This window comes from Stegodyphus dumicola, chromosome 9 (assembly GCF_044657685.1).
Source record: "Stegodyphus dumicola isolate Sdum_Otavi_A_Nest chromosome 9, ASM4465768v1".
NCBI lineage: Eukaryota > Metazoa > Arthropoda > Arachnida > Araneae > Eresidae > Stegodyphus > Stegodyphus dumicola.
In genome coordinates, this window is record NC_140776.1 from 106,530,980 (window position 1) to 106,556,624 (window position 25,645).

Below are 25,645 nucleotides of genomic sequence, written 5' to 3' on the forward strand. Positions count from 1 at the left end.
CTTTAGAAGAAGCTGTGGGATAGAGAGATTTCGTCATGAAAAAATGTCTTTCAATGTCTTTCAATGTCAGTCATGGGAAAATGTCTTTCAATGTCCGTCATGGAAAAATGTCTTTCAATATCATGACATCTCTTTTCAAATGGGATTGAAGGATTTTTCTTAAACTATGTTGAAATCTTGATCCATCCAAATTACAGATGGGAAATTCTGATCCATGGATGGATCATCCAATTTCGCTAGAACCTGATAAACGGTTGCTGATGAAATCCAAACGAAAACCCTAGCTTTTCAAACAGGAAACATTTTCCCCTAAACGTATTAATGATTTCTATTCTGTGAGACATTAAAAAGTGGAAAGAGACTTGTGTTCACAGAAGCTCTTTCTATAAGAGTGGTCCTAGGTCCAGATGAGCTAGAGAAAGAGAAAAAGCATGCTGTACCTTGGATAGCCCGCACGGTTCTGAATAGAAAACGTGGAATACTTTTATAGAAAAGCGATGAAAATGAAAGTAAAAGCCAAATCGTCTTGGCTGTAGAATTTTCACTTGGTTGCCGACTGGGAAAAATTTTTCAAAGCTCAGAAAAAAAATTTGAGATGTAAAAAAAAAAAATCTTTTTGTTAATTTTTATCATGTCTTGTAGACATGATAAAAATTAACCCTACCCCCCTTTTGTGTGGGAATGTTGTCTCCCTGTTTCTAAAAATAGACCATGACTCATTCTAGGAATTATATGGTTTAGAAAGGATGAGTCATAGTCTTTGGGTTTCTCCATTCCAAAGTAAATAAAGTGAAGACATCAATTTAATAGAAAAAAAGAAAGAGTTTTTTTTTTTTTCAGCTTTGGAAATATTTTTCCCTTTTAACAGCCAAGAAATATTTTCAGCTAGTACAATTTCATTTTTACTTTCACTTTCAGATCATTTCTTATATCTATAAAAACATTTCATATTTCTGTTCAGATCAGTGTGGGTTGTTCAAGATGCAGCAACTCTACTCCATCCCACAACCAGGAAAAAAAGATGTTCTTTCATGAGGAATTCTTTTGGCTTTCGAAAACAATGATGACATGATGATTGTAATACATTTCTGTTCTCATGTCCCATGCTTGAACTCAGAATTATTTCCAGAACTCTGAAAATTTTTCCTAGTCAGCTCGATAACCCAGCTTTCGTATATTTATTTTTTAAGCCACTCGAGTTTCGACTTCCCATCCGTGTGTGCTGTGCATTCAACCTGGAGACACATTCCCTGAGCTCTAAGAAAATGTTTCCCAGCCCACTCAATCCCTGAAATGGATTAAAAAAATTCTTTCATACATTTTTAAAGCTCAAGAGTGTTAGGTGTCATGGAAAGAGCCTTTTTTTTCCCTGAGCTCTAAGAAAATGTTTCCCAGCAGACTCAATCGCTGAAATGGATTAAAAATAAATTCTTTCATACATTTTTAAACCTCAAGAGTCTTAGCTGTCATGGAAAGAGCCTTTTTTCCCCCTGAGCTCTAAGAAAATTTTTCCCCTCAGACTCAATCGCTGAAATGGATTAAAAATAAATTCTTTCATACATTTTTAAACCTCAAGAGTGTTAGCTGTCATGGAAAGAGCCTTTTTTTCCCCTGAGCTCTGAGAAAATGTTTCCCAGCAGACTCAGACGCTGAAATGGATTAAAAATAAATTCATTCATACATTTTTAAAGCTTAAGCGTGTTAGTTCTCTTAGTTCTCATATAAAGAGCCTTTTTTTCCCCTGAGCTCTAAGAAAATGTTTCCCAATCCCCTCAATCGCTGAAATGGATTAAAAATAAATTCTTTCATACATTTTTAAACCTCAAGAGTGTTAGCTGTCATGGAAAGAGCCTTTTTTTCCCCTGAGTTCTGAGAAAATGTTTCCCAGCAGACTCAATCGCTGAAATGGATTAAAAATAAATTCATTCATACATTTTTAAAGCTTAAGCGTGTTAGATCTCTTAGTTCTCATGGAAAGAGCCTTTTTTTCCCCTGAGCTCTAAGAAAATGTTTCCCAATCCCCTCAATCGCTGAAATGGATTAAAAATAAATTCTTTCATATATTTTTAAAGCTTAAGCGTGTTAGTTCTCATGGAAAGAGCCTTTTTTTCCCCTGAGCTCTAAGAAAATGTTTCCCAGTCCACTCAATCGCTGAAATGGATTAAAAAAAATTCTTTCATACATTTTTAAAGCTCAAGAGTGTTAGGTGTCATAGAAAGAGCCTTTTTTTTCCCTGAGCTCTAAGAAAATGTTTCCCAGCAGACTCAATCGCTGAAATGGATTAAAAATAAATTCATTCATACATTTTTAATCCTCAAGAGTGTTAGCTGTCATGGAAAGGGCCTTTTTTTTCTCCAGCCCACTCAATCGCTGAAATGGATTAAAAATAACTTCTTTCATACATTTTTAAAGCTCAAGCGTGTTAGCTGTCATAGAGCTGCAGATGAGGTAGAGAGAGAACAAGCATGTTGCACCATGGAGAGCCCACACGGTTCTGAACAGAAAACGTGGAATACTTTTATAGAAAAGAGTTGAAAGTGAAAGTAAAAGCCGATTGGAAAGTTTTCACTTGGGTGCCGACTGGGAAAAAATTTTCAGACCTCAGAAAAAAAAATCTGAGATGTAAAAAAAAAAAAAAAAAAAAAAAAACTTTTTGTTAATTTTTATCATGTCTTCTAGACATGATAAAAATTAACCCTACCCCCTTTTGTGTGAGAATGTTTTCTCCCTGTTTCTAAAAATAGACCATGACTCATTCTAGGACATTCCAAAGTAAACAAAGTGAAGACATCAAATTAATAGAAAAAAAGAAAGAGTTTTTTTTTTTTTTTTTTTAGCTTTGGAAATATTTTTTCCAATCAACAGCCAAGAAATATTTCCAGCCAATTCAATTTCATTTTTACTTTCACTTTCAGTTCATTTCTTATATCTATAAAAACATTTCATATTTCAGTTCAGATCAGTGTGGGTTGTTCAAGATGCAACATCTCTACTCCATCCCACAACCACGAAAAAAAGATGTTCTTTCATAAAGAATTTTTTTGGCTTTCAAAAACAATGATGACATGATGATTGTAATACATTTGTGTTCTCATGTCGCATGATTGAACTCAGAATTATTTCCAGAACTCTGAGAATTTTTCCTAGTCAGCTCGATGAACCAAATTTCGTATATTTATTTTTTAAGCCACTCGAATTTCGACTTCCCATCCGTGTGTGCTGTGCATTCAACCTGGAGACACATTCCCTGAGCTCTAAGAAAATGTTTCCCAGCCCACTCAATCGCTGAAATGGATTAAAAACAAATTGTTTCATACATTTTTAAAGCTCAAGCGTGTTAGCTGTCATGGAAAGAGCCTTTTTTTCCCCTGAGCTCTAAGAAAATGTTTCCCAGTAGACTCAATCGCTGAAATGGATTAAAAACAAATTCTTTCATACATTTTTAAAGCTCAAGCGTGTTAGCTGTCATGGAAAGGGCCCTTTTTTCCCCCAGCCCACTGAATCGCTGAAATGGATTAAAAATAACTTCTTTCATACATTTTTAAACCTCAAGAGTGTTAGCTGTCATGGAAAGAGCCTTTTTTTCCCCTGAGCTCTAAGAAAATGTTTTCCAGTAGACTCAATCGCTGAAATGGATTAAAAACAAATTCTTTCATACATTTTTAATCCTCAAGAGTGTTAGCTGTCATGGAAAGGGCCTTTTTTTTCTCCAGCCCACTCAATCGCTGAAATGGATTAAAAATAACTTCTTTCATACATTTTTAAAGCTCAAGCGTGTTAGCTGTCATAGAGCTGCAGATGAGGTAGAGAGAGAACAAGCATGTTGCACCATGGAGAGCCCACACGGTTCTGAACAGAAAACGTGGAATACTTTTATAGAAAAGAGTTGAAAGTGAAAGTAAAAGCCGATTGGAAAGTTTTCACTTGGTTGCCGACTGGGAAAAAATTTTCAGACCTCAGAAAAAAAAATCTGAGATGTAAAAAAAAAAAAAAAAAAAAAAAAAAAAAACTTTTTGTTAATTTTTATCATGTCTTCTAGACATGATAAAAATTAACCCTACCCCCCTTTTGTGTGAGAATGTTTTCTCCCTGTTTCTAAAAATAGACCATGACTCATTCTAGGACATTCCAAAGTAAACAAAGTGAAGACATCAAATTAATAGAAAAAAAGAAAGAGTTTTTTTTTTTTTTTTTTTTAGCTTTGGAAATATTTTTTCCAATCAACAGCCAAGAAATATTTCCAGCCAATTCAATTTCATTTTTACTTTCACTTTCAGTTCATTTCTTATATCTATAAAAACATTTCATATTTCAGTTCAGATCAGTGTGGGTTGTTCAAGATGCAACATCTCTACTCCATCCCACAACCACGAAAAAAAGATGTTCTTTCATGAAGAATTTTTTTGGCTTTCAAAAACAATGATGACATGATGATTGTAATACATTTGTGTTCTCATGTCGCATGATTGAACTCAGAATTATTTCCAGAACTCTGAGAATTTTTCCTAGTCAGCTCGATGAACCAAATTTCGTATATTTATTTTTTAAGCCACTCGAATTTCGACTTCCCATCCGTGTGTGCTGTGCATTCAACCTGGAGACACATTCCCTGAGCTCTAAGAAAATGTTTCCCAGCCCACTCAATCGCTGAAATGGATTAAAAACAAATTGTTTCATACATTTTTAAAGCTCAAGCGTGTTAGCTGTCATGGAAAGAACCTTTTTTTCCCTGAGGTCTAAGAAAATGTTTCCCAGCAGACTCAATCGCTGAAATGGATTAAAAATAATTTCGTTCCTATAGTTTTAAAGCTCAAGCATGTTAGCTCTCATGAAAAGGGCCTTTTTTTCCCCCAGCCCACTCAATAGCTGAAATGAATTAAAAACAAATTCTTTCATACATTTTTAAACCTCAAGAGTGTTAGCTGTCATGGAAAGAGCCTTTTTTTCCCCTGAGCTCTAAGAAAATGTTTCCCAGTAGACTCAATCGCTGAAATGGATTAAAAACAAATTCTTTCATACATTTTTAAAGCTCAAGCGTGTTAGCTGTCATGGAAAGGGCCTTTTTTTTTTCCCCAGCCCACTGAATCGCTGAAATGGATTAAAAATAACTTCTTTCATACATTTTTAAAGCTCAAGCGTGTCAGCTGTCATAGAAACTGAAATTTATGTCATGGTTTGTGTCTCACACGTCGTCCACGGTATGGTTTGAAGTGAAAATTGAAAACCCGGTATGAAAAATCTCTTTAAGTTCACTTTAGAAGAAGCTGTGGGATAGAGAGATTTCGTCATGAAAAAATGTCTTTCAATGTCTTTCAATGTCAGTCATGGGAAAATGTCTTTCAATGTCCGTCATGGAAAAATGTCTTTCAATATCATGACATCTCTTTTCAAATGGGATTGAAGGATTTTTCTTAAACTATGTTGAAATCTTGATCCATCCAAATTACAGATGGGAAATTCTGATCCATGGATGGATCATCCAATTTCGCTAGAACCTGATAAACGGTTGCTGATGAAATCCAAACGAAAACCCTAGCTTTTCAAACAGGAAACATTTTCCCCTAAACGTATTAATGATTTCTATTCTGTGAGACATTAAAAAGTGGAAAGAGACTTGTGTTCACAGAAGCTCTTTCTATAAGAGTGGTCCTAGGTCCAGATGAGCTAGAGAAAGAGAAAAAGCATGCTGTACCTTGGATAGCCCGCACGGTTCTGAATAGAAAACGTGGAATACTTTTATAGAAAAGCGATGAAAATGAAAGTAAAAGCCAAATCGTCTTGGCTGTAGAATTTTCACTTGGTTGCCGACTGGGAAAAATTTTTCAAAGCTCAGAAAAAAAATTTGAGATGTAAAAAAAAAAAAAATCTTTTTGTTAATTTTTATCATGTCTTGTAGACATGATAAAAATTAACCCTACCCCCCTTTTGTGTGGGAATGTTGTCTCCCTGTTTCTAAAAATAGACCATGACTCATTCTAGGAATTATATGGTTTAGAAAGGATGAGTCATAGTCTTTGGGTTTCTCCATTCCAAAGTAAATAAAGTGAAGACATCAATTTAATAGAAAAAAAGAAAGAGTTTTTTTTTTTTTTTTCAGCTTTGGAAATATTTTTCCCTTTTAACAGCCAAGAAATATTTTCAGCTAGTACAATTTCATTTTTACTTTCACTTTCAGATCATTTCTTATATCTATAAAAACATTTCATATTTCTGTTCAGATCAGTGTGGGTTGTTCAAGATGCAGCAACTCTACTCCATCCCACAACCAGGAAAAAAAGATGTTCTTTCATGAGGAATTCTTTTGGCTTTCGAAAACAATGATGACATGATGATTGTAATACATTTCTGTTCTCATGTCCCATGCTTGAACTCAGAATTATTTATAGAACTCTGAAAATTTTTCCTAGTCAGCTCGATAACCCAGCTTTCGTATATTTATTTTTTAAGCCACTCGAGTTTCGACTTCCCATCCGTGTGTGCTGTGCATTCAACCTGGAGACACATTCCCTGAGCTCTAAGAAAATGTTTCCCAGCCCACTCAATCCCTGAAATGGATTAAAAAAATTCTTTCATACATTTTTAAAGCTCAAGCGTGTTAGCTGTCATGGAAAGGGCCCTTTTTTCCCCCAGCCCACTGAATCGCTGAAATGGATTAAAAATAACTTCTTTCATACATTTTTAAACCTCAAGAGTGTTAGCTGTCATGGAAAGAGCCTTTTTTTCCCCTGAGCTCTAAGAAAATGTTTTCCAGTAGACTCAATCGCTGAAATGGATTAAAAACAAATTCTTTCATACATTTTTAATCCTCAAGAGTGTTAGCTGTCATGGAAAGGGCCTTTTTTTTCTCCAGCCCACTCAATCGCTGAAATGGATTAAAAATAACTTCTTTCATACATTTTTAAAGCTCAAGCGTGTTAGCTGTCATAGAGCTGCAGATGAGGTAGAGAGAGAACAAGCATGTTGCACCATGGAGAGCCCACACGGTTCTGAACAGAAAACGTGGAATACTTTTATAGAAAAGAGTTGAAAGTGAAAGTAAAAGCCGATTGGAAAGTTTTCACTTGGTTGCCGACTGGGAAAAAATTTTCAGACCTCAGAAAAAAAAATCTGAGATGTAAAAAAAAAAAAAAAAAAAAAAAAAAAAAAAAACTTTTTGTTAATTTTTATCATGTCTTCTAGACATGATAAAAATTAACCCTACCCCCCTTTTGTGTGAGAATGTTTTCTCCCTGTTTCTAAAAATAGACCATGACTCATTCTAGGACATTCCAAAGTAAACAAAGTGAAGACATCAAATTAATAGAAAAAAAGAAAGAGTTTTTTTTTTTTTTTTTTTTTAGCTTTGGAAATATTTTTTCCAATCAACAGCCAAGAAATATTTCCAGCCAATTCAATTTCATTTTTACTTTCACTTTCAGTTCATTTCTTATATCTATAAAAACATTTCATATTTCAGTTCAGATCAGTGTGGGTTGTTCAAGATGCAACATCTCTACTCCATCCCACAACCACGAAAAAAAGATGTTCTTTCATGAAGAATTTTTTTGGCTTTCAAAAACAATGATGACATGATGATTGTAATACATTTGTGTTCTCATGTCGCATGATTGAACTCAGAATTATTTCCAGAACTCTGAGAATTTTTCCTAGTCAGCTCGATGAACCAAATTTCGTATATTTATTTTTTAAGCCACTCGAATTTCGACTTCCCATCCGTGTGTGCTGTGCATTCAACCTGGAGACACATTCCCTGAGCTCTAAGAAAATGTTTCCCAGCCCACTCAATCGCTGAAATGGATTAAAAACAAATTGTTTCATACATTTTTAAAGCTCAAGCGTGTTAGCTGTCATGGAAAGAACCTTTTTTTCCCTGAGGTCTAAGAAAATGTTTCCCAGCAGACTCAATCGCTGAAATGGATTAAAAATAATTTCGTTCCTATAGTTTTAAAGCTCAAGCATGTTAGCTCTCATGAAAAGGGCCTTTTTTTCCCCCAGCCCACTCAATAGCTGAAATGAATTAAAAACAAATTCTTTCATACATTTTTAAACCTCAAGAGTGTTAGCTGTCATGGAAAGAGCCTTTTTTTCCCCTGAGCTCTAAGAAAATGTTTCCCAGTAGACTCAATCGCTGAAATGGATTAAAAACAAATTCTTTCATACATTTTTAAAGCTCAAGCGTGTTAGCTGTCATGGAAAGGGCCTTTTTTTTTTCCCCAGCCCACTGAATCGCTGAAATGGATTAAAAATAACTTCTTTCATACATTTTTAAAGCTCAAGCGTGTCAGCTGTCATAGAAACTGAAATTTATGTCATGGTTTGTGTCTCACACGTCGTCCACGGTATGGTTTGAAGTGAAAATTGAAAACCCGGTATGAAAAATCTCTTTAAGTTCACTTTAGAAGAAGCTGTGGGATAGAGAGATTTCGTCATGAAAAAATGTCTTTCAATGTCTTTCAATGTCAGTCATGGGAAAATGTCTTTCAATGTCCGTCATGGAAAAATGTCTTTCAATATCATGACATCTCTTTTCAAATGGGATTGAAGGATTTTTCTTAAACTATGTTGAAATCTTGATCCATCCAAATTACAGATGGGAAATTCTGATCCATGGATGGATCATCCAATTTCGCTAGAACCTGATAAACGGTTGCTGATGAAATCCAAACGAAAACCCTAGCTTTTCAAACAGGAAACATTTTCCCCTAAACGTATTAATGATTTCTATTCTGTGAGACATTAAAAAGTGGAAAGAGACTTGTGTTCACAGAAGCTCTTTCTATAAGAGTGGTCCTAGGTCCAGATGAGCTAGAGAAAGAGAAAAAGCATGCTGTACCTTGGATAGCCCGCACGGTTCTGAATAGAAAACGTGGAATACTTTTATAGAAAAGCGATGAAAATGAAAGTAAAAGCCAAATCGTCTTGGCTGTAGAATTTTCACTTGGTTGCCGACTGGGAAAAATTTTTCAAAGCTCAGAAAAAAAATTTGAGATGTAAAAAAAAAAAATCTTTTTGTTAATTTTTATCATGTCTTGTAGACATGATAAAAATTAACCCTACCCCCCTTTTGTGTGGGAATGTTGTCTCCCTGTTTCTAAAAATAGACCATGACTCATTCTAGGAATTATATGGTTTAGAAAGGATGAGTCATAGTCTTTGGGTTTCTCCATTCCAAAGTAAATAAAGTGAAGACATCAATTTAATAGAAAAAAAGAAAGAGTTTTTTTTTTTTTTTCAGCTTTGGAAATATTTTTCCCTTTTAACAGCCAAGAAATATTTTCAGCTAGTACAATTTCATTTTTACTTTCACTTTCAGATCATTTCTTATATCTATAAAAACATTTCATATTTCTGTTCAGATCAGTGTGGGTTGTTCAAGATGCAGCAACTCTACTCCATCCCACAACCAGGAAAAAAAGATGTTCTTTCATGAGGAATTCTTTTGGCTTTCGAAAACAATGATGACATGATGATTGTAATACATTTCTGTTCTCATGTCCCATGCTTGAACTCAGAATTATTTATAGAACTCTGAAAATTTTTCCTAGTCAGCTCGATAACCCAGCTTTCGTATATTTATTTTTTAAGCCACTCGAGTTTCGACTTCCCATCCGTGTGTGCTGTGCATTCAACCTGGAGACACATTCCCTGAGCTCTAAGAAAATGTTTCCCAGCCCACTCAATCCCTGAAATGGATTAAAAAAATTCTTTCATACATTTTTAAAGCTCAAGAGTGTTAGGTGTCATGGAAAGAGCCTTTTTTTTCCCTGAGCTCTAAGAAAATGTTTCCCAGCAGACTCAATCGCTGAAATGGATTAAAAATAAATTCTTTCATACATTTTTAAACCTCAAGAGTGTTAGCTGTCATGGAAAGAGCCTTTTTTCCCCCTGAGCTCTAAGAAAATTTTTCCCCTCAGACTCAATCGCTGAAATGGATTAAAAATAAATTCTTTCATACATTTTTAAACCTCAAGAGTGTTAGCTGTCATGGAAAGAGCCTTTTTTTCCCCTGAGCTCTGAGAAAATGTTTCCCAGCAGACTCAGACGCTGAAATGGATTAAAAATAAATTCATTCATACATTTTTAAAGCTTAAGCGTGTTAGTTCTCTTAGTTCTCATATAAAGATCCTTTTTTTCCCCTGAGCTCTAAGAAAATGTTTCCCAATCCCCTCAATCGCTGAAATGGATTAAAAATAAATTCTTTCATACATTTTTAAACCTCAAGAGTGTTAGCTGTCATGGAAAGAGCCTTTTTTTCCCCTGAGTTCTGAGAAAATGTTTCCCAGCAGACTCAATCGCTGAAATGGATTAAAAATAAATTCATTCATACATTTTTAAAGCTTAAGCGTGTTAGATCTCTTAGTTCTCATGGAAAGAGCCTTTTTTTCCCCTGAGCTCTAAGAAAATGTTTCCCAATCCCCTCAATCGCTGAAATGGATTAAAAATAAATTCTTTCATATATTTTTAAAGCTTAAGCGTGTTAGTTCTCATGGAAAGAGCCTTTTTTTCCCCTGAGCTCTAAGAAAATGTTTCCCAGTCCACTCAATCGCTGAAATGGATTAAAAAAAATTCTTTCATACATTTTTAAAGCTCAAGAGTGTTAGGTGTCATAGAAAGAGCCTTTTTTTTCCCTGAGCTCTAAGAAAATGTTTCCCAGCAGACTCAATCGCTGAAATGGATTAAAAATAAATTCATTCATACATTTTTAATCCTCAAGAGTGTTAGCTGTCATGGAAAGGGCCTTTTTTTTCTCCAGCCCACTCAATCGCTGAAATGGATTAAAAATAACTTCTTTCATACATTTTTAAAGCTCAAGCGTGTTAGCTGTCATAGAGCTGCAGATGAGGTAGAGAGAGAACAAGCATGTTGCACCATGGAGAGCCCACACGGTTCTGAACAGAAAACGTGGAATACTTTTATAGAAAAGAGTTGAAAGTGAAAGTAAAAGCCGATTGGAAAGTTTTCACTTGGGTGCCGACTGGGAAAAAATTTTCAGACCTCAGAAAAAAAAATCTGAGATGTAAAAAAAAAAAAAAAAAAAAAAAACTTTTTGTTAATTTTTATCATGTCTTCTAGACATGATAAAAATTAACCCTACCCCCCTTTTGTGTGAGAATGTTTTCTCCCTGTTTCTAAAAATAGACCATGACTCATTCTAGGACATTCCAAAGTAAACAAAGTGAAGACATCAAATTAATAGAAAAAAAGAAAGAGTTTTTTTTTTTTTTTTTTTAGCTTTGGAAATATTTTTTCCAATCAACAGCCAAGAAATATTTCCAGCCAATTCAATTTCATTTTTACTTTCACTTTCAGTTCATTTCTTATATCTATAAAAACATTTCATATTTCAGTTCAGATCAGTGTGGGTTGTTCAAGATGCAACATCTCTACTCCATCCCACAACCACGAAAAAAAGATGTTCTTTCATAAAGAATTTTTTTGGCTTTCAAAAACAATGATGACATGATGATTGTAATACATTTGTGTTCTCATGTCGCATGATTGAACTCAGAATTATTTCCAGAACTCTGAGAATTTTTCCTAGTCAGCTCGATGAACCAAATTTCGTATATTTATTTTTTAAGCCACTCGAATTTCGACTTCCCATCCGTGTGTGCTGTGCATTCAACCTGGAGACACATTCCCTGAGCTCTAAGAAAATGTTTCCCAGCCCACTCAATCGCTGAAATGGATTAAAAACAAATTGTTTCATACATTTTTAAAGCTCAAGCGTGTTAGCTGTCATGGAAAGAGCCTTTTTTTCCCCTGAGCTCTAAGAAAATGTTTCCCAGTAGACTCAATCGCTGAAATGGATTAAAAACAAATTCTTTCATACATTTTTAAAGCTCAAGCGTGTTAGCTGTCATGGAAAGGGCCTTTTTTTCCCCCAGCCCACTGAATCGCTGAAATGGATTAAAAATAACTTCTTTCATACATTTTTAAACCTCAAGAGTGTTAGCTGTCATGGAAAGAGCCTTTTTTTCCCCTGAGCTCTAAGAAAATGTTTCCCAGTAGACTCAATCGCTGAAATGGATTAAAAACAAATTCTTTCATACATTTTTAATCCTCAAGAGTGTTAGCTGTCATGGAAAGGGCCTTTTTTTTCTCCAGCCCACTCAATCGCTGAAATGGATTAAAAATAACTTCTTTCATACATTTTTAAAGCTCAAGCGTGTTAGCTGTCATAGAGCTGCAGATGAGGTAGAGAGAGAACAAGCATGTTGCACCATGGAGAGCCCACACGGTTCTGAACAGAAAACGTGGAATACTTTTATAGAAAAGAGTTGAAAGTGAAAGTAAAAGCCGATTGGAAAGTTTTCACTTGGTTGCCGACTGGGAAAAAATTTTCAGACCTCAGAAAAAAAAATCTGAGATGTAAAAAAAAAAAAAAAAAAAAAAAAAAAAAACTTTTTGTTAATTTTTATCATGTCTTCTAGACATGATAAAAATTAACCCTACCCCCCTTTTGTGTGAGAATGTTTTCTCCCTGTTTCTAAAAATAGACCATGACTCATTCTAAGACATTCCAAAGTAAACAAAGTGAAGACATCAAATTAATAGAAAAAAAGAAAGAGTTTTTTTTTTTTTTTTTTTAGCTTTGGAAATATTTTTTCCAATCAACAGCCAAGAAATATTTCCAGCCAATTCAATTTCATTTTTACTTTCACTTTCAGTTCATTTCTTATATCTATAAAAACATTTCATATTTCAGTTCAGATCAGTGTGGGTTGTTCAAGATGCAACATCTCTACTCCATCCCACAACCACGAAAAAAAGATGTTCTTTCATGAAGAATTTTTTTGGCTTTCAAAAACAATGATGACATGATGATTGTAATACATTTGTGTTCTCATGTCGCATGATTGAACTCAGAATTATTTCCAGAACTCTGAGAATTTTTCCTAGTCAGCTCGATGAACCAAATTTCGTATATTTATTTTTTAAGCCACTCGAATTTCGACTTCCCATCCGTGTGTGCTGTGCATTCAACCTGGAGACACATTCCCTGAGCTCTAAGAAAATGTTTCCCAGCCCACTCAATCGCTGAAATGGATTAAAAACAAATTGTTTCATACATTTTTAAAGCTCAAGCGTGTTAGCTGTCATGGAAAGAACCTTTTTTTCCCTGAGGTCTAAGAAAATGTTTCCCAGCAGACTCAATCGCTGAAATGGATTAAAAATAATTTCGTTCCTATAGTTTTAAAGCTCAAGCATGTTAGCTCTCATGAAAAGGGCCTTTTTTTCCCCCAGCCCACTCAATAGCTGAAATGAATTAAAAACAAATTCTTTCATACATTTTTAAACCTCAAGTGTGTTAGCTGTCATGGAAAGAGCCTTTTTTTCCCCTGAGCTCTAAGAAAATGTTTCCCAGTAGACTCAATCGCTGAAATGGATTAAAAACAAATTCTTTCATACATTTTTAAAGCTCAAGCGTGTTAGCTGTCATGGAAAGGGCCTTTTTTTTTCCCCAGCCCACTGAATCGCTGAAATGGATTAAAAATAACTTCTTTCATACATTTTTAAAGCTCAAGCGTGTCAGCTGTCATAGAAACTGAAATTTATGTCATGGTTTGTGTCTCACACGTCGTCCACGGTATGGTTTGAAGTGAAAATTGAAAACCCGGTATGAAAAATCTCTTTAAGTTCACTTTAGAAGAAGCTGTGGGATAGAGAGATTTCGTCATGAAAAAATGTCTTTCAATGTCTTTCAATGTCAGTCATGGGAAAATGTCTTTCAATGTCCGTCATGGAAAAATGTCTTTCAATATCATGACATCTCTTTTCAAATGGGATTGAAGGATTTTTCTTAAACTATGTTGAAATCTTGATCCATCCAAATTACAGATGGGAAATTCTGATCCATGGATGGATCATCCAATTTCGCTAGAACCTGATAAACGGTTGCTGATGAAATCCAAACGAAAACCCTAGCTTTTCAAACAGGAAACATTTTCCCCTAAACGTATTAATGATTTCTATTCTGTGAGACATTAAAAAGTGGAAAGAGACTTGTGTTCACAGAAGCTCTTTCTATAAGAGTGGTCCTAGGTCCAGATGAGCTAGAGAAAGAGAAAAAGCATGCTGTACCTTGGATAGCCCGCACGGTTCTGAATAGAAAACGTGGAATACTTTTATAGAAAAGCGATGAAAATGAAAGTAAAAGCCAAATCGTCTTGGCTGTAGAATTTTCACTTGGTTGCCGACTGGGAAAAATTTTTCAAAGCTCAGAAAAAAAATTTGAGATGTAAAAAAAAAAAAATCTTTTTGTTAATTTTTATCATGTCTTGTAGACATGATAAAAATTAACCCTACCCCCCTTTTGTGTGGGAATGTTGTCTCCCTGTTTCTAAAAATAGACCATGACTCATTCTAGGAATTATATGGTTTAGAAAGGATGAGTCATAGTCTTTGGGTTTCTCCATTCCAAAGTAAATAAAGTGAAGACATCAATTTAATAGAAAAAAAGAAAGAGTTTTTTTTTTTTTCAGCTTTGGAAATATTTTTCCCTTTTAACAGCCAAGAAATATTTTCAGCTAGTACAATTTCATTTTTACTTTCACTTTCAGATCATTTCTTATATCTATAAAAACATTTCATATTTCTGTTCAGATCAGTGTGGGTTGTTCAAGATGCAGCAACTCTACTCCATCCCACAACCAGGAAAAAAAGATGTTCTTTCATGAGGAATTCTTTTGGCTTTCGAAAACAATGATGACATGATGATTGTAATACATTTCTGTTCTCATGTCCCATGCTTGAACTCAGAATTATTTCCAGAACTCTGAAAATTTTTCCTAGTCAGCTCGATAACCCAGCTTTCGTATATTTATTTTTTAAGCCACTCGAGTTTCGACTTCCCATCCGTGTGTGCTGTGCATTCAACCTGGAGACACATTCCCTGAGCTCTAAGAAAATGTTTCCCAGCCCACTCAATCCCTGAAATGGATTAAAAAAATTCTTTCATACATTTTTAAAGCTCAAGAGTGTTAGGTGTCATGGAAAGAGCCTTTTTTTCCCCTGAGCTCTAAGAAAATGTTTCCCAGCAGACTCAATCGCTGAAATGGATTAAAAATAAATTCTTTCATACATTTTTAAACCTCAAGAGTGTTAGCTGTCATGGAAAGAGCCTTTTTTCCCCCTGAGCTCTAAGAAAATTTTTCCCCTCAGACTCAATCGCTGAAATGGATTAAAAATAAATTCTTTCATACATTTTTAAACCTCAAGAGTGTTAGCTGTCATGGAAAGAGCCTTTTTTTCCCCTGAGCTCTGAGAAAATGTTTCCCAGCAGACTCAGACGCTGAAATGGATTAAAAATAAATTCATTCATACATTTTTAAAGCTTAAGCGTGTTAGTTCTCTTAGTTCTCATATAAAGAGCCTTTTTTTCCCCTGAGCTCTAAGAAAATGTTTCCCAATCCCCTCAATCGCTGAAATGGATTAAAAATAAATTCTTTCATACATTTTTAAACCTCAAGAGTGTTAGCTGTCATGGAAAGAGCCTTTTTTCCCCTGAGTTCTGAGAAAATGTTTCCCAGCAGACTCAATCGCTGAAATGGATTAAAAATAAATTCATTCATACATTTTTAAAGCTTAAGCGTGTTAGATCTCTTAGTTCTCATGGAAAGAGCCTTTTTTTCCCCTGAGCTCTAAGAAAATGTTTCCCAATCCCCTCAATCGCTGAAATGGATTAAAAATAAATTCTTTCATATATTTTTAAAGCTTAAGCGTGTTAGTTCTCATGGAAAGAGCCTTTTTTTCCCCTGAGCTCTAAGAAAATGTTTCCCAGTCCACTCAATCGCTGAAATGGATTAAAAAAAATTCTTTCATACATTTTTAAAGCTCAAGAGTGTTAGGTGTCATAGAAAGAGCCTTTTTTTCCCCTGAGCTCTAAGAAAATGTTTCCCAGCAGACTCAATCGCTGAAATGGATTAAAAATAAATTCATTCATACATTTTTAATCCTCAAGAGTGTTAGCTGTCATGGAAAGGGCCTTTTTTTTCTCCAGCCCACTCAATCGCTGAAATGGATTAAAAATAACTTCTTTCATACATTTTTAAAGCTCAAGCGTGTTAGCTGTCAGAGAGCTGCAGATGAGGTAGAGAGAGAACAAGCATGTTGCACCATGGAGAGCCCACACGGTTCTGAACAGAAAACGTGGAATACTTTTATAGAAAAGAGTTGAAAGTGAAAGTAAAAGCCGATTGGAAAGTTTTCACTTGGGTGCCGACTGGGAAAAAATTTTCAGACCTCAGAAAAAAAAATCTGAGATGTAAAAAAAAAAAAAAAAAAAAAAACTTTTTGTTAATTTTTATCATGTCTTCTAGACATGATAAAAATTAACCCTACCCCCCTTTTGTGTGAGAATGTTTTCTCCCTGTTTCTAAAAATAGACCATGACTCATTCTAGGACATTCCAAAGTAAACAAAGTGAAGACATCAAATTAATAGAAAAAAAGAAAGAGTTTTTTTTTTTTTTTTTTTTTTTTAGCTTTGGAAATATTTTTTCCAATCAACAGCCAAGAAATATTTCCAGCCAATTCAATTTCATTTTTACTTTCACTTTCAGTTCATTTCTTATATCTATAAAAACATTTCATATTTCAGTTCAGATCAGTGTGGGTTGTTCAAGATGCAACATCTCTACTCCATCCCACAACCACGAAAAAAAGATGTTCTTTCATAAAGAATTTTTTTGGCTTTCAAAAACAATGATGACATGATGATTGTAATACATTTGTGTTCTCATGTCGCATGATTGAACTCAGAATTATTTCCAGAACTCTGAGAATTTTTCCTAGTCAGCTCGATGAACCAAATTTCGTATATTTATTTTTTAAGCCACTCGAATTTCGACTTCCCATCCGTGTGTGCTGTGCATTCAACCTGGAGACACATTCCCTGAGCTCTAAGAAAATGTTTCCCAGCCCACTCAATCGCTGAAATGGATTAAAAACAAATTGTTTCATACATTTTTAAAGCTCAAGCGTGTTAGCTGTCATGGAAAGAGCCTTTTTTTCCCCTGAGCTCTAAGAAAATGTTTCCCAGTAGACTCAATCGCTGAAATGGATTAAAAACAAATTCTTTCATACATTTTTAAAGCTCAAGCGTGTTAGCTGTCATGGAAAGGGCCTTTTTTTCCCCCAGCCCACTGAATCGCTGAAATGGATTAAAAATAACTTCTTTCATACATTTTTAAACCTCAAGAGTGTTAGCTGTCATGGAAAGAGCCTTTTTTTCCCCTGAGCTCTAACAAAATGTTTCCCAGTAGACTCAATCGCTGAAATGGATTAAAAACAAATTCTTTCATACATTTTTAAAGCTCAAGCGTGTTAGCTGTCATGGAAAGGGCCTTTTTTTTTCCCCAGCCCACTGAATCGCTGAAATGGATTAAAAATAACTTCTTTCATACATTTTTAAAGCTCAAGCGTGTCAGCTGTCATAGAAACTGAAATTTATGTCATGGTTTGTGTCTCACACGTCGTCCACGGTATGGTTTGAAGTGAAAATTGAAAACCCGGTATGAAAAATCTCTTTAAGTTCACTTTAGAAGAAGCTGTGGGATAGAGAGATTTCGTCATGAAAAAATGTCTTTCAATGTCTTTCAATGTCAGTCATGGGAAAATGTCTTTCAATGTCCGTCATGGAAAAATGTCTTTCAATATCATGACATCTCTTTTCAAATGGGATTGAAGGATTTTTCTTAAACTATGTTGAAATCTTGATCCATCCAAATTACAGATGGGAAATTCTGATCCATGGATGGATCATCCAATTTCGCTAGAACCTGATAAACGGTTGCTGATGAAATCCAAACGAAAACCCTAGCTTTTCAAACAGGAAACATTTTCCCCTAAACGTATTAATGATTTCTATTCTGTGAGACATTAAAAAGTGGAAAGAAACTTGTGTTCACAGAAGCTCTTTCTATAAGAGTGGTCCTAGGTCCAGATGAGCTAGAGAAAGAGAAAAAGCATGCTGTACCTTGGATAGCCCGCACGGTTCTGAATAGAAAACGTGGAATACTTTTATAGAGAAGCGATGAAAATGAAAGTAAAAGCCAAATCGTCTTGGCTGTAGAATTTTCACTTGGTTGCCGACTGGGAAAAATTTTTCAAAGCTCAGAAAAAAAATTTGAGATGTAAAAAAAAAAAAAAAAAAAATCTTTTTGTTAATTTTTATCATGTCTTGTAGACATGATAAAAATTAACCCTACCCCCCTTTTGTGTGGGAATGTTGTCTCCCTGTTTCTAAAAATAGACCATGACTCATTCTAGGAATTATATGGTTTAGAAAGGATGAGTCATAGTCTTTGGGTTTCTCCATTCCAAAGTAAATAAAGTGAAGACATCAATTTAATAGAAAAAAAGAAAGAGTTTTTTTTTTTTTTCAGCTTTGGAAATATTTTTCCCATTTAACAGCCAAGAAATATTTTCAGCTAGTATAATTTCATTTTTACTTTCACTTTCAGATCATTTCTTATATCTATAAAAACATTTCATATTTCTGTTCAGATCAGTGTGGGTTGTTCAAGATGCAGCAGCTCTACTCCATCCCACAACCAGGAAAAAAAGATGTTCTTTCATGAGGAATTCTTTTGGCTTTCGAAAACAATGATGACATGATGATTGTAATACATTTCTGTTCTCATGTCCCATGCTTGAACTCAGAACTATTTCCAGAGCTCTGAGAATTTTTCCTAGTTCACTCGATGACCCAAATTTCGTATATTTATTTAAGCTACTCAAGTTTCGACTACCCATCCGTGTGTGCTGTGCATTCAACCTGGACACACATTCCCTGAGCTCTAAGAAAATTTTCCGAGCCCACTCAATCGCTGAAATGGATTTAAAATAAATTGTTTCATACATTTTTAAAGCTCAAGTGTGTTAGGTGTCATGGAAAGAGCCTTTTTTTTCCCTGAGCTCAAAGAAAATGTTTCCCAGCCCCTCAATCGCTGAAATGGATTTAAAATAAATTCTTTCATACATTTTTAAAGCTCAAGAGTGTTAGGTATCATGGAAAGAGCTTTTTCTTTCCACAGCCCACTCAGTCGTTGAAATGGATTAAAAATAAATTCTTTCATACATCTTTAAAGCTCAAGCGTGTTAGCTGTCATGGAAACTGAAATTTATGTCACGGTTTGTGTGTCACACGTCGTCAACGGTATGATTTGAGGTGAAAATTGAAAACCCGGTATAAAAATCTCTTTAACTTCACTTTAGAAGAAGGTGTGGGATAGAGAGATTTCGTCATGGGAAAATGTCTTTCAATGTCCGTCATGGGAAAATGTCTTTCAATATCATGTCATCTCATTTCAAATAGGATTGAAGGATTTTTCTTAAACTATGTTGAAATCTTGATGCATAAAAACCACGGATGGGAAATTCTGATTTATGGATGGATCATCCAATTTCGCTAGACCCTGATAAACAGTTGCTGATGAAATCCAAACGAGGGGTCCTAGCTTTTCAAATGGGAAACTTTTTCCCCTAAAAGGAGAAATGATTTCTATTCTGTGAGACGTCAAAAATTGGAAAAAAGCTTGTGTTCACAGAAGCTCTTTCTAGAAGAGTGGTTCTGGGTCCAGATGCAGTAGAGAGAGAAAAAGCATGCTGCACCTTGGACAGCCCGCACAGTTCTGAACAGAAAACGTAGAATACTTTTATAGAAAAGTGTTGAAAGTGAAAGTAAAAGGCCAATCGTCTTGGCTGTAGAATTTTCACTTGGTTGCCGACTGGGAAAAATTTTTCAAAGCTCAGAAAAAAAAATTTGAGATGAAAAAAAAAAAAAAATATTTTTGTTAATTTTTATCATGTCTTCTAGACATGATAAAAATTAACCCTACCCCCCTTTTGTGTGGGAATGTTGTCTCACTGTTTCTAAAAATAGACCATGTATACCAATATACTACAAACGGACTTGAACGCCTGTTCTCAGTATGTAGCTATACAAATTTGAAGGTAAAATTAAAAAAAAGACATCTTTTTGGGGAAAAGGGAGTAAATTTGTATAGGAATATACTACAAACGGAATTTAAGGCCTGTTTTCAGTATATAGCTATACAAATTGGAAGGTAAAAAAAATAAAAAAAAAGACATCTTTTTTTTTCGGGAAATTAAGTGAATTTGTATAGGAATATACTACAAACTGACTTTAAAGCCTGTTTTCAGCATATAGCTATACAAATTGGAAGGTAAAAAAAATAAAAAAAAGACATCTTCTTTTTTTCGGGAAATTAAGTGAATTTGTATAGGAATATACTACAAACTGACTTTAATGCCTGTTTTCAGTATATAGCTATACAAATTGGAAGGTAAAAAAAAAATAAAAAAAAAGACATCTTTTTTTTTTCGGGAAATTAAGTGAATTTGTATAGGAATATACTACAAACTGACTTTAATGCCTGTTTTCAGTATATAGCTATACAAATTGGAAGGTAAAAAAAAAATAAAAAAAGATATCTTTTTTGGGGAAAAGGAGAGAATTTGTATAGAAATATACTACAAGAACATCATGGGTCCAAGAATTGAAAGTAAAAGTCCAAAAACGAAATGTTAACGACTGGGAAGAAAATTTTCAAAGCTGAAAAAAGATTAAAAAAAAAAAAAAAGAAAAAAAACTTCCTTTTTCTTTCTTAATTTGATGTCTTCATTCTTTTGACCTTGTAGAAATAAAAAAAGTGAAGACATCAAATTAAGAAAGAAAAAAGGAAGGTTTTTTTTTTTTTTTTTTTTTTTTTTTTTTTTTAATGTGTTAAAATTTTTCCAGAGCTCTGAGAATTTTTCCCAGTCGGTTTCTAGAAGCAACTCGTTAATGTATTTAAACCACTCGCGTTTCAGTTTCAGATCAGTCTGTGCTGTGCACTCAGCGTGGATACACGCTTCTCACTCTCCTGGGAAGAGCTTCTGTGAAGGTATGTGAACATTCTTTTCTTACTCTTTTGTATTTCGTAGACTACAAATATTTATTGAGTCACCCATTTTATAGAAATGTATTCTTATTTCCTTTCAATACTTTGAGGTAGGGTAATATTTTTCCCTGTGCTACTGTTTTTGCTTTTCAAGGCTAGAAATGTTTTACTCAATAGCTGTTTTTATAGAAAACATGCTATTATTTCGTATACTGATATATTTTGTGAAACTTTAACAAATCCTTTTCAACAAAGCAAGATCATGTGATCCACAGCTGGCTAGACACGTCAGTGTAATCGGATCACGATTGTTCCATCCTATACTGATATATTTTGTGAAACTTTAACAAATTCCTTTCAAGAAGCCAAGATCTCGTGATCCACAGCTGGCTAGACCCGTCAGTGTAATTGGATCACGATTGTTCCATCCTATACTGATATATTTTGTGAAACTTTAACAAATTCCTTTCAAGAAGCCAAGATCTCGTGATCCACAGCTGGCTAGACTCGTCAGTGTAATTGGATCACGATTGTTCCATCCTATACTGATATATTTTGTGAAACTTTAACAAATTCCTTTCAAGAAGCCAAGATCTCGTGATCCACAGCTGGCTAGACCCGTCAGTGTAATTGAATCACGATTGTTCCATCCTATACTGATATATTTTGTGAAACTTTAACAAATTCCTTTCAAGAAGCCAAGATCTCGTGATCCACAGCTGGCTAGACTCGTCAGTGTAATTGGATCACGATTGTTCCATCCTATACTGATATATTTTGTGAAACTTTACCAAATTCCTTTCAAGAAGCCAAGATCTCGTGATCCACAGCTGGCTAGACTCGTCAGTGTAATTGGATCACGATTGTTCCATCCTATTCTGATATATTTTGTGAAACTTTAAAAAATTCCTTTCAAGAAGCCAAGATCTCGTGATCCACAGCTGACTCCATTAGTCAGGAAAAACGGATCACGATTTTATCAATCGTATACTGATATATTTTATGAAACTTCAACAAATCCCTTTCAAGAAGCCAAGATCTCGTGATCCACACCTGACTCCATTAGTCAGGAAAAACGGATCACGATTTTATCAATCGTATACTGATATATTTTGTGAAACTTTAACAAATCCCTTTCAACAGGGCAAGATCTCGTGATCCATAGCTGGCTAGAGCAGTCAGGATCAATGGATCACGATGGTTCCCTCGTATACTGATATATTTTGTGAAACTTTAACAAGGCAAGATCTCGTGATGCACAGCTGGCTAGACTAGTCAGGATTAACGAATCACGATTTTATCAATTGTATACTGATATATTTTGTGAAACTTCTTTAACAAATCCTTTTCAAGAAGGCAAGATCTCGCGATCCTCAGCTGGCTAGAGCAGTCAGTATAATCGGATCACGACTGTTCCCTCGTATACTGATATATTTTGTGAAATTTTAACAAATGACTTTCAAGAAGGCAAGATCTCGTGATCCAGAACTGACTAGACCCGTCAGAATTAACGGATCACGATTGTTCCATTGTATACTGATATATTTTGTGAAACTTCTTTAACAAATGACTTTCAAGAAGGCAAGATCTCGTGATCCACAGCTGACTAGACCCGTCAGAATTAACGGATCACGATAGTTCCATTGTATACTAATATATTTTGTGGAACTTTAACAAATCCTTTTCAAAAAAGGCAAGGTCTTGTGATCCACAGCTGACTCCATCAGTCAGGATAACGGATCACGATGGTTCCATCTTATACTGATATATATTTTGTGAAACGTTAACAAATGACTTTCAAGAAGGCAAGATCATGTGATTCAATAGAATTGTTCAATCGTATACTGGCATATTCTGATAAAACAACAGAATGATCCAATTTTGAATACGATCCCAATATGTTTTTATAAAATCCATTTCATATTTTGTTAAACGTGAACGACTGACTTTCAAGCTAGTTGCATGAGTGTTTTTTTTCGTGGTTTTTCCCCATGTGTAACGTGAATACGAGCCAGTTTCCCTTCCAAAGTCCTCCACGAAGGCATTTCTTAAGGCAAATAGCCCTCAAATGCTTTACCGTCATCCGAATCGACTTGACCTCTCTCCAAATTTCACGGTGTCATTTGAACTATCGAGTCGGCTGTTGGAAAAAAATGTCTGACAGCTGAAAACAATTCAGCTCCAGTGCACAGCACAGACTGATTTAAAGCTGAAACGCGAGTGGTTTAAATAGATGAGAACCCTCTATAGAAATAATTTGAATATATCTGGTTTTGTGAATCAAGCCGACTGGGAAAAAATTCTCAGAGCTCAGAAAAAAATTCTGAGATAAAAAAAAATTAACTCCCTTCTCTTTTTGTCTGGGAATGTTGTCTCACTCTTTCTAAAAATAGACTATGACTCATTCTTGTGGAATTCTGTTGGGATTTTACTTTCGATTGGCTTTTGACTTTGTTTCAATAACTGGGGATAACTGGACATGATCAATAGATAACTGGGGAAGTTATCTATAAAAGCATTCCGCGTTTCACTTCAGATCCGTGTGGGCTGTGGAAGAGGCAACACGTCTCTCTCTTTACCCAAACTCATGATATTCTTTAAGAATATCTTAGCCATTTGTGAAAGAAGGGGACTATAATTGAAGAATTTATGAATTTGGGAACATGTCACCCATGGCAAATCTAAAATCTTGGAAGTGGATACTGGAAAGCCCCGCTCTGATTATAATTCTGAGTTCTAGCATGGGACATTTTTTAAATCAATAAGCTAAACTATTCCGCGTTTCACTTCAGATCCGTGTGGGCTGTGGAAGAGGCAACACGTCTCTCTCTTTACCCAAACTCATGATATTCTTTAAGAATTTCTTAGCCATTTGTCAAAGAAGGGGACTATAATTGAAGAATTTATGAATTTGGGAACATGTCACCCATGGCAAATCTAAAATCTTGGAAGTGGATACTGGAAAGCCCCGCTCTGATTATAATTCTGAGTTCTAGCATGGGACATTTTTCAAATCAATAAGCTAAACTATTTTTCTATTCTCATATTCTCTCGTGACTAGGGTTCCAGATTTGGGTAGAGAGAGACATGTTACCTCATCAACAGCGCGCACTGTTCTGAACAGAAACGTGAAATGCTTTTATAGAAAAATGAAGAGTTGAAAGTGAAAGTCGAAAAACGAAATGGGATCGCCTAGGAAAAATTTCTCAGAGCTCAGAAAAAAAAAAAAATTCTGAGATGTAAAAAAAAAAAAAAAAAATCTTTTTGTTAATTTTTATCATGTCTTCTAGACATGATAAAAATTAACTCCCTTCTCTTTTTGTCTGGGAATGTTGTCTCCAACATTCTAAAAATAGACCATGACTCATTCTTTCTAAAGAATAGAATTCCAAGAAAAGATTGGATGAGTCATGGTCTATTTTTAGAAAGTGGGAGACAACATTCCCATACAAAAGGGGGGGGTGAGTTAATTTTTATCATGTCTAGAAGACATGATAAAAATTAACAAAAAGATTGTTTTTTTTTTTTTTTTTTACATCTCAGAATTTTTTTCTGAGCTCTGAAAATATTTTCCCAGCCGATCTGATTTCGTTTTTCGACTTTCACTTTCAACTCTTCTCTTTTCTATAAAAGTATTTCGAGTTTCTGTTCAGAACACTGTGGGCTGTTGAAAAGGTAACACGTCTCCCTCTCTACATTAATGGGGAATCCAAGATGTTCTAAAGAAGAATTCTTTGAGAATCTCTTAACCTTTCTGAACTTTAGAAGAGCTAGCTGGATATTTCTTCATTTCTTTTTCAAGTATGGGTTCAAAGGATTCTTTTAAATAGTTGCAAGTAAGACGTTGTATTATTTTCTGTTGATCATGAACCTATTAAAAAAATTTCAATGCCTAATTTTAGGGCTACCTATACCCAACATGATTCATATGTTTTACTCTACGTTTTAGATGAGACCCTCTCTTAAAAACATGATTTTCCTATTCAAAGTTGAAATGAGTTTCCAAAAGCTTGATCCTTTAAAAAAACATGTGTGTGTAGGTGTGGTGGGACGGTTAGCTTTCTTTCTTACGAGATAGTCATCTCCACGAGATGTGTTTTGGATATCTTCTCCAGTCTGTCTCTTTACCCAATCTCATGATATTCTTTAAGAATTTCTTAGCCATTTGTCAAAGAAGGGGACTATAATTGAAGAATTTATGAATTTGGGAACATGTCACCATGGCAAATCTAAAATCTTGGCACTGGATACTGGAAAGCCCCGCTCTGATTATAATTCTGAGTTCTAGCATGGGACATTTTTTAAATCAATAAGCTAAACTATTTTTTCTAGTCTCATATTCTCTCGTGACTAGGGTTCCAGATTTGGGTAGAGAGAGACATGTTGCCTCATCAACAGCCCGCACTGTTCTGAACAGAAACGTGGAATGCTTTTATAGAAAAGTGAAGAGTTGAAAGTGAAAGTCGAAAAACGAAATGGGATCGGCTAGGAAATATTTCTCAGAGTTCAGAAAAAAAATTCTGAGATGTAAAAAAAAAAAAAACTTTTTGTTGATTTTTATCATGTCTTCTAGACATGATAAAAATTAACTCCCTTCTCTTTTTGTCTGGGAATGTTGTCTCATTCTTTCTAAAAATAGACCATGACTCATTCTTTCTAAAGAATAGAATTCCAAGAAAAGATTGGATGAGTCATGGTCTATATTTAGAAAGTGGGAGACAACATTCCCATACAAAA